The sequence below is a fragment of the Poecilia formosa genome, unplaced genomic scaffold (genome assembly GCF_000485575.1).
Source record: "Poecilia formosa unplaced genomic scaffold, Poecilia_formosa-5.1.2 Scaffold50, whole genome shotgun sequence".
NCBI lineage: Eukaryota > Metazoa > Chordata > Actinopteri > Cyprinodontiformes > Poeciliidae > Poecilia > Poecilia formosa.
Genome location: NW_006799989.1, coordinates 41,798 through 50,351, shown reverse-complemented (window position 1 = coordinate 50,351; position 8,554 = coordinate 41,798). Strand labels below are relative to the sequence as shown.

Below are 8,554 nucleotides of genomic sequence, written 5' to 3'. Positions count from 1 at the left end.
CAACTTTGTATTAAAAGTGTCATGATTTACCGAATGACACTTTGTGACAACAGTCAAATATTCATGAAGACTTATTGATGTTCATGACATGTGTTATGTCGTGTTTATGACGGTGTCATGACAGTCTTATTCACCCCCCTTCAAATAAAGTGTTACCGAAACTTTGTCTTTAGATCTTGGTTAAACCAAATCTGAATAGGAGTGAGTCAGTAAATTTGGTATTTTCTAAGTTTTAGAGCGATTGTGTCATAAACTTCATCCCGATGTGAATAATGAATCGGACCTCATCGTGTGATGAGAGGCTGCGCAGTGAGATTTCGACTAATGTTGCCATGCCGATATGCTGGCAGTTATAATAAGGGCAGCACATTAGGAAGCAATTCAGCCGGGTTGTATCAAAAGGTGGAATTGTGGCGCTGTAGAGAAGAGAAAAGACCCTCCAGCCATAGAAAACAGTAAATGACCTGACAAACACCCACACTGCACACACTCACTCTGAATGAACTCAATGAACATGCAACCTTATGCATCTCCAGAGGTACAACAGCAACCCGGAGACCTGACAAGGCAATCCAGAGAGCTCCAGTGAATTGAGGAAGCAGGGAAGAGAGGATGAATGAAGGGGGGGGGAAATATTCAAGTGGGGGAGGGGAGGGGCAACTTTGAATGCGATAAAATAGGAATTGGAGGCAGAAGACGAGGAGGTGGTGTGGGAAGAGAGAGGCGGAATAACAGGAGAGGAGAAAAAGCGAACGGAGAGGTGGAAGCAAATGTGGGAGGAGTGGGAAAAGACATGAAGACCAAGTGTAAAAACAGAGGAGAGGCTGCAATCGCGAGGCTCTAAAGTGAGCGAGGGCCCGGGAGAAGAAAGAGGGATGTGTTCTGCATGCGGCCCAGATGAGAACGAGGGAGACAGGGAGATAAACTGTCAAAAGGAGCCGGGGAATCCGGTGCGACAGAGAGCAAGCACGGATGCATTTAGATGTAGCCCTGCATGCGAGGAAGGAGGAGAGGAGGTGTTGGGTGGCTGGGGGGGGGGACCGAGCGCGGCCGAAATATCTGGGTGAGAGCCTGGGAGAGGGAGAGCGGGATGGTGGCTGGTGATTCGTCGATGCTATCTGCGCACGGGTGGATGTGTGTGACACAATCTCAAATTGGAAATCGCTGTTTCAATCTCGCCTCACTCCGCGGCTACCCGCTCTGCCGATAACAAGAGCGGCCTAATTCTATTAAAAATATCCCATGAGTGCAGCGGCGGTGGCTGAGGAGGAAACGGCGAGGGGAGAGGACGGCGGAGGGATCGCACGGGAGGAAGGGCAGGAAACGGAGCCCGAATGTAAGAGGGAGAAGGGAAAGAGCAGCTAACAAGGAAAAGAAACACACACAAAAAAAACTGTTAGCCCTGAAGTGATTGTGCAGGAAGAAAGTTTGGCTTGACTTCTGCTGTATCTCTGTACCCCATCTGCCCATCTTCTCTCCCAACCTCTCCATCTCGGCAAATCAGCCCTCTTCATCTATCTAACCACCCATCTGCCTATTTATCACCGTACCCATCTGCCAGCTCTTATCACCCTCCACAGGTTACTGTTCTCATTTAGGACAGCCTCCTCTCCCCCAGCCCCCACTGCTTCTCCACTGTCTTTTATCAAGCCTTCCACTCCATCTCCCACCGCTCTTCTCAATCATTTTTGACTCTTCACATCCATTTAGCCGGCTCGCTTTCCTGCACAAAGCAAGCCAACCTCGAAGCTCGACAGCCCCTCTCTGTTTCATCTCGCTCTTCCAACACCTCAGCCGAGTGGAAGACTCCGAACGTCACTTTGTTTTCCACGTTTGACTACAAATGGAACCGTGAAGGTGACGGTGAACACCGGCAAACCCGCAAAACAATCTGATTCCCTTTAATTAATAAGTGCCTTCAATGGAAGAGACTCAGAAACAGTTTTTCTCACATCAAATCAGACTAAATGTTTCCTGTTTCAAGTCAACAACATGGTAAAACAATAAGGGAGATACAGTAATGATTGCTAAGTCTTTAAAGAATGAGGAGAAGCCCTAATAACGTTTCACTTAATGACTACTGGAGATAGGAAGCAGTTGAATCATCAACAGATTTCATTTAAATGATAAAATATCTTATAAAATAGACATTTTATAAAATAGATTTTATGTTTTTAAGTCTTGATATTGATCCATGATTGCAGGAGTTTAAAAGGTTCAAGAAATGGGTCAAGACATGATATATTAAGGTTTTAAAAAGCTTTATCACACCATCGCAGCAATTTAAAAACACTTTATATGGCTTCTCTCTCTGAAGCCACATAAAGTGTCAGCGTGGTCATGATTTAACACTGCTGATGTGCACTGATGGTCAGTTGCCTGAAGAAGCCTGCTGCACTTTCGAGCAATAAAGACAAATTCAATTGTTGCTGGAAATACCCAATATAAAATATTTACAAAAGCACAGACAATAATGTGAGGAAGCATAAACTGAAGGAGAGCCACCTGTCATGCATATTAGGATGCCATTACTTCAAAAACCACAGTTATCAAACAAAAAGTGGCATGACTGTGGCTGAGCTAGCTACAAAGGTAGCCTACTTAAATTAGCTAGTCTTTGTAAAGTAGCTAGCCTACTTACAGAGAGTAGCTAGCTTTTATAAGGTAGCTAGCCTACTTACAAAGGTAGCTAGCTTTTATAAGGTAGCTAGCCTACTTAGGGAGCTAGCCTACTAGTTACCTTTATAAGCTAATATTGTTCTCTACAGAGCAAAACAGCAAAAGTTATAACAAATTCAGAACTTAAAATTCATAGAAAATGTATTCCACACAGTTGAAGTTTATACATAAATAAAAGATTATCAGAATAATACATATTTTTATGTTAGTGTTGTTCTTTTGGATAAAAGACATCATGTGAATTATTCTTATTCAAACTTTTTCTTTTGGAAAATTCTGATACCGTAAAACCATATAGTTTTTACGTAAGGTTAGACGAAACATGCTAGTCTATGTCTTGCAGGGAAGGTCATGACCTTTTGCTCCCCTCACCATTTCATGTCTGACATGTTGCACAATACCCCCACTTCTTTCACAGAACATTATGGTCTTGGCCAACAGGCCGAATATGATTGACAAGTTTTATTGGACAGAACTAGAATTGTTACGATCCAGCAAATATTCAATCCAAGCAGCTATATTTGCGATTACAGATTTGCATACACTGATAGTGCAGCGTTTTGCTGTAATTCCATTTATTGTGCAGCACTGCCATTTACTGATTGAGAAAAATGTAATCTCAAAATAATTTCAGAGGCTACAAGTGCATGTTGTGAGACAGATAAACAGTTTTCAGAAAGGAAAAAAAAAAGGTTTTTAGGGAATGAATCACTGACGGAGGTAAATCAAATATCAGACTTCAGGCATCTCATTCATTCGCGATATCACAGTTTTCTTGCAAAATCCCACTCACTCTGCCTCTAACTTGGTTCTTGACAGATTGTTTGGTTCACTTTATGGGTATGTTGTCAGGAGTTGATAGAAAACAGTCATGGTTATCAGAGACAGAACTGGGGGAGGCTGAGATAAAGGTGAGTGTTTCTGTCAAACTCCCATAAAAAATAAAAAAAAGATGCTGGGAATCCTCACTGGTAGACGACGCCACAACGTGCAGCATCCTATTTTCTTTGCGTTGCAAATCTGAACATTTATCCAGCTGTGTGGCAGATAATCCCGTTCACTCCACTTGCTAAAACTAAAACGGGGGAATCTAGCCGTATCTGATTCTTGCTGGGCCTCGAATGTCGAGCAATGAAATCGAGGCTCAGCTGTTCGCAGCAGCTTGGCCAGCTGAGACCGACGATGCGAGCGAAGACAAAAGGAGAAAACTCAACAATCAGTCCGGGAACTTCTCCAAGGCGAAATCCTTTCGCCTTGCTCAAAGCGTCATGCGAAGCAGCATAACAAAGCTGGGGGAGATAGAGCTGGAAGACCGTGGGTGGCTTTTGTGCATGAAGTTGATCTACAGCAAAAAAAAAAAAAGTAAACTGCTATGACTTCAGCAGGCAGGCAATGGAGTGCCAGACTAATGAACTAATCAGACAGTCATTAGTTACTATCAGCTGAAGTCCAGGCCAGACATTTTTTTTTCCCTTCTCCTTCCTTTGCTCCTTCACAGCCAGAGAGAAGGGGAGCACGTAGGGAGCAGGATGCTCACTCAGCTGTGAAAGAGACTGTGTGTGTGTGTGTGTGTGTGTGTGTGTGTGTGTGTGTGTGTGTGTGTGTGTGTGCGTGCGTGCGTGCGTGCGTGCGTGCATGTGTGTGTGCGCTGACCCTGCTGCTTGTGCCGCTTCGCGCTCAAACACACAGACCGGCGTGCGCGTCGGCGGTGCGTGCTTACAGCCATTAAACGCTGCAGCTTCTACTGATGATCGCCTGTCATAGCAATAAACTCCGTCTGAAACGCTGAACGCAAAAAACGAGGAGAGGGGGAGGATGGGGCATTTATGGTGGGGGCGTCCTGTGGTGGGTGGGAGGGACAGACGGTGGGGTGGGTGGGTGAGTGGGGGAACGAATTAGACAGTTGGGAGACAGTCAAAGCTGAGAGATAATACGCTTGGATTAGCAAAGAGAGAGCCGAAGAGTCCGAGATGAAGTGGTGGAGATACGGAGAAGGGCAGTTGTGTAATCTTGGGCTTTAAGATGAGCCGGCTACCGCTGAGGTCAGTGGAGGAGCTCTAAATTACAGCGGATGAATAGATGTGGGGGGGATTGTGGAGAAGTAGGTAGCCTTACGACGAGGCTAACGATGACAGAGATAAAGATGTGTGCGAACAAGGGATTAAGACAATTACTGTTTATGTATCTGTATGGTGGCTCAGATCTAATCCCTCACTCAAATAGACCTTGGATTAGGTCAAGCAGAGAAAACAACAAGGGAGACGCATCAGGAGACATGAAATTAAAAAAAAAACTGATTAAAAACGAGCAGATAATCGGTCTCGGCTCTGAATCTAAAAATAAGTTTCAGCGACGCAGATGAAACATCATTAATGATCTGTGTTCAGGTAGAAAGAAAAGGAATTTATAAAACACCAACAATACCTGAATGGTCAGGTTTGTGGAGGGACATTCGGACCTCAGACAGAAGGATAAACCTCGAGACAGGGTCTTAATTGATTAGCTGGTGGCTACCAAGTAATCTTACATATTCTTACCTCATAGTCCATAGATTTTACCCAGGTGGCTTTGCTTCATCCTATTTTTCTGTTCAGTCTGGCACAAGCTATGAAAACAGAAGATAAGGAGAGTTGGTTAGATAAAACCCTTGAATCCAGTGTAAAGACTGCCAACAAGTGAAGACATACTAAACTTGTGATACAAGCAAGTGTATTAAACTATGATTATTTGATGCAGTTGTGGAAAAATTTAACTTTTATTAAAAAATATGTTTTTTTTTTAGACATTTGTTAGAACTCCCACTGTCATGACAGTATAAAATGAGGCAGGTAATCTGTGCGAAAAACCAGCTCCCTGCAGTCCTACTGCCATATGCAGAAATACACCACTTGGTCAGAAACAACCAATCAGAGCCAGGAGAAGGAGCTTAGTGCTGCCAATCACCCTCATGCATTCTCATCTAACTCCGTCCTCCTTTCGCTCTGCTGTGCTACACGTAGTTTCCCAAAACGGCGTCTGCCATAAATGCTCAGGCTAGTTAGCGTAGCCATTGATGACGGCGGCGGATCAACAGTTTTCCTGCATCTGTAAGTTGTTTCTCCGCCATTAGCATACTGAGCAGCATATACACAAGCATGATTGACCACACTAGCACTTTATTTTTACCAACATGGATGATAACATGTTCTGTCATTGTGGTTTTTCTTACCAAAATAATAAAAGTACAGTCATCTTGATGTTCCTATAAAATGCAGGAAAACCTTTAGATAACTTCGTTTTGACTTTCGGTGCAAATGGAAAATATCTGTGATGCTCTTTTAAAATGCAATTTGTATTTACCTGACTCCTTACTGATTGCTTTTGTTGATGGGAACATAACGGGCAATGTATTTTAATTTCATGTGTGTATCAAACTTCAGGCTGTTGCAGGTTCCATTTTATTGGATCAATGATCTATTAATATTAAATCACAGGTAAACAGAACGTACGGCTGGTGTGCTTTGGCTTCTTCTTGCTTGTGAATTCATTTCTCCTGCTTTCAGAGCTCCTACATGCTGAGAGAACTTAACTGTCGACTAAGTCTGAAAACTATCCTTTCATGGCTCACTTCCCAAGATGATGCGCATTTGAAAAATCAGTACAAATACTGTTTGCATACATATTTGTAACGATTTCTCCACTGTTTATGCTTGGTCCGGTGAGCCAATGACACAGCTGGAAGCCAGGTGCTACAAGGTTCTCAGTAATTTTATTTTTTAGTCGCTGTTTCTGATCGATCCTTAAGTTGAATATCTGATTTAAGGGCAGTTGGGTTTTAACTTATATATCCCAATAAATACATCATAAAAATTCAATTGGATGTGTTTGGCTGTAATTACAAACACAAGATGTGTTTGGCTGTAATTACAAACACAGTTCTCAGAACTCAAATAATATAATTAACCAGCATTCTGCAAACCCCTACAGCTCAGAGCGAACAAATTAAAAATAGACAGAGAGCAGACACTTAACTAGACTTTATACTCTGACCAATAATGGCTGCTTTATCCAGGGCTCTTAAAATCAATCAATATACTAATAAACAAAGTACAGTTCAAAACAGAGTCGGTTGTAGCTGCGTGCTAGTGCACTTGGTAGTGTGAGCCAGGAGGGCCATCTTTCACAACAGACTGATTTTAAAGTGCTAAATGTGTTTTTCTCTATCAGCTAATCTTTATGATACAATAAAAAATAGCCCTGATGCTTTTACTGTATCTGTTCCTCAACAACAGGTCCCAGAGCAAATAAAGAAAACAAACAAAAAAAAAAACACTTCAAATCTAAATGAAAAATAAAACTTGGTAGATCAACAAAATTATATTCACAGCCTATAGCATGAGTTGCAAGCGGTAAGCTTGAAAACATGAAATAATCTTTTGAAAACCGACTCCCAAACCAAACCCCAAACTAGTTATAATGGAAGAAATGATCAGATATTCTAGTGTGGGACAAAATTAAGTGCCATCTCACTGAAACAACATAATATAGTTTCCCTATTCTCATCTACACATACTTAAAACCAACAGAAAACATATGAAGAGCACCAAGTTTCACTTTCTGGTGCGCAACCTTTCTACTGCCGCCCTGGGCAACTGCCCATAGAGCCCATTTCAAACATTGTGACTCCTTGTGCAAGTGAGTCTGGGATAAAATGGCAGACAGTAGACCAACAGTAGGTATCAGCAGAGACTGTAATAATGGTCTTTAAAAAAAATGTCTCTTGATTGGGACTCCTCATCAAAACAGAACCTACCTAGAAAATCCACTGTTATTTAAAACACCTCCATTTTGTTCTCAAGCACTAATCACTTTATGATGCTTAATGCATGATTTATGTAGATTAAATAATCATGAAATAACTTAAGATAATTCCACTACACGTTTCCAAGAAATCTCTTTTTTTTGTTTTGTTTCTGAGAACCAACCAAAAGAAACCATGTTTATTTCCTTTCTGCTGTGACGGAGCCGCATGGTGAAACGTCACCATCTGTTAGCCCTGAAGCGGTCTTGAAAACCGAGCAAAGACAAACACAGATCCAATAAAAGCCTCGTGAAATGACTGACACGTCAGTGTTTTATCAGACTTTCTAGGCGCGCTCGTGTCATCGGCGCCATTAGCCCAACCGTGAGGTAAAAGTGAAACTGTGTGGACTCACAACGGGTCGAGTTCACTTAACACATGATGTGTTTATCTGATCCGATAAAGAGCTTAAAAAGAGCCGGCAGAAGGAGAAGGAGCAACACAAAACAAGACTGCAGCTGGACGTCTCGAGTTCATTGACATAAAGATGGATGTTTGTGTTAGTGAAACTACGAGTCCCACATGTTTTGATTAAATCCAGGATCCAGCAGATGCAAAATGATTTCAATAATTTTCAATGAAACAGTTGGAGACAAAAAGCTGCAATTAAAATACGAATGCTTATTGCTGCAGAATGTAAATGAATCCTCATAAGTCATGAAAAAAATTATCTAACCTTGAAAATAATCTAACTAAACTGCAGCATTTACATTAGCCTTGGTGTGATTTATTTTTAATATTCAGTGTTAAACCGTTGTTAGAAACTTCATTACGGCTTCCTTCCTAAATGTGCTCTTCACAAAGAGGAAGATGTCTAGCATTTAGATAAAAAAAACTATATCATTCAGTCTATTATTTATGATTTCACCTTCTAAAACTTGCTTTCTGCCTATTTAATTTGTCACTTTGTAGGGTCATCTGATAACACTACAAAGGGAACGCTCTCAAATCTTATTTTATTCCCATGCCTCATCGTTGCAATTATTCTAGAACTTTAGACCAAAGTGTGAAAATACATTGTTTTTCTTTCGATTT

The 8,554-nt window shown here is 41.6% G+C and overlaps 1 protein-coding gene across 1 annotated transcript in view; it reads right to left on the bottom strand.

Annotated features, from left to right (window-relative positions):
* Positions 1-8,554, bottom strand: part of LOC103138422 (uncharacterized) — a 103,012-nt gene that overhangs the window by 72,338 nt on the left and 22,120 nt on the right. Inside the window, exon 2 of the mRNA XM_016671779.1 lies at positions 5,217-5,284. The gene's annotated coding sequence lies outside the window, so the exon portion shown is untranslated. The remainder of the gene's footprint in view (positions 1-5,216; positions 5,285-8,554) is intronic.